Below are 1,406 nucleotides of genomic sequence, written 5' to 3'. Positions count from 1 at the left end.
GGGGGAGGTGGGTGGGGGGGATGAACTGGGATGGGGCGATCAGGCGACCGGATGGATCGCAAAATTTACGGACGTGGGTCGGGCGCCTCGCCTAGCCTGGCACCACCAAGTCCAGCCCTTCCCAGCGTGGCGCCCTCGGCCCGCTTCGGGTGACCGTCGCTGAACGGAATGCGGAATGTATCGGATCCAGCGCCTGGTGCGGCGGAGACCGAACCACGTTGTCATCGCCACGGCCCTGAGGCGGCCCGGCGAGCCCAGCAAGCCGCCCCGCCCACACCGCTGCCGTGGCGTCGCCCTCCCTTCTCTCGCCGGGAGAGATGGCCGCGTCGAGCAGAGCATAGTCCGAACTTTATGGCGTGTGACGAGGAGGGAGAAAGGGAATGAACCTGGAGCGAGCGAGAGGGAGAGAGATGGGGAGGCTGATGAGTTGCATTTACTGCAAAATAAGAAGAGAGCCGCGCACGTAGATTGCAAAACCTCGAGGGTAAAACTTGTGCGACCGGAGAAAGGAGGAGGATACTACACTGCACATAACAGAGGGCAGGGAGGGGAGGACAAAAATAATTGCCGTATTGGCATTGGGATAAAACAAGGAAAATATATATATTTTTTACAATGTCCTCTGCGCTAGCACGCTCGCTCCATACCAGGCCTCCCGCCCACAGTCTCTCACAGACGGAGCGGGAAGAGAGAGAGAAGGGGACGTGCGACCGCGTGAAACTGCGGTTAGCTGTTTGTGGAGCTCGCACACACTCTCTCTCACTCTGTCTCTCTCTTGTCTCTCTCTCTTCCTCCTTTTTTCTGGCAGAACCATTTTTTTTACGGCGGAGTCCTTTGAGGGGAAACTGCTGGCCGAGCAAGGTGCTCTCAAGTGTAACACTCATGGCCCGCCCATGCGCCCGCGCCCCGCCTGCTGTGGTGTGGCGGAGAGGAGATGGGAAGGAGAGGGGATGAGAGAGGGAAGCAGGGAGGAGAGGGAGTCGCGAGTTCGTGAGTTAAACACTAGCGTGAAGTAGCGTAGAGTGGTCTGTGGATGGAACCTTCTGGCTCGGCCTAGCATGGATGCTTACTCCGGCCTGTTCCCTAACACATTTCTCATATGAAAAGAGTTCAAAAACAAAAAGGATTGTGCAGCAAGATATTAACTACTTTCGCACATCATACCGTATGATGTTTGTGAATCCCATTCGCACTATTCTCAATAGAGAGTATTGCCGTGAGGAAAGGGTTTCCCCCTCACTACTTAAGGTACACACAAAGGCACAGAGTCTTGTAAGAGTGTGGGAGTGAGAGGGAGTGAGAAGGAGCAAGGGATGGCAGGTCTACATGGAAGGAAGGGAGGAGTTGGGAAGGAGGAAGGGGATTGGAGGGGGGAGAGGGGGGGGGAGTAAAGGAATGAGATGAGG

At 56.0% G+C, this 1,406-nt stretch overlaps 1 protein-coding gene across 1 annotated transcript in view; it reads right to left on the bottom strand.

Moving 5' to 3' along the window:
- LOC127749976 (proteoglycan 4-like) overlaps positions 1-1,406 on the bottom strand; it is a 17,398-nt gene that overhangs the window by 15,028 nt on the left and 964 nt on the right. The gene's annotated exons all lie outside the window — the stretch shown is intronic.

This window comes from Frankliniella occidentalis, unplaced genomic scaffold (assembly GCF_000697945.3).
Source record: "Frankliniella occidentalis isolate FOCC.00 unplaced genomic scaffold, Focc_3.1 Scaffold114, whole genome shotgun sequence".
Taxonomy (NCBI): domain Eukaryota; kingdom Metazoa; phylum Arthropoda; class Insecta; order Thysanoptera; family Thripidae; genus Frankliniella; species Frankliniella occidentalis.
Note: the sequence above shows the minus strand (reverse complement) of the source record. Positions and strands in the feature narration are given on the sequence as shown.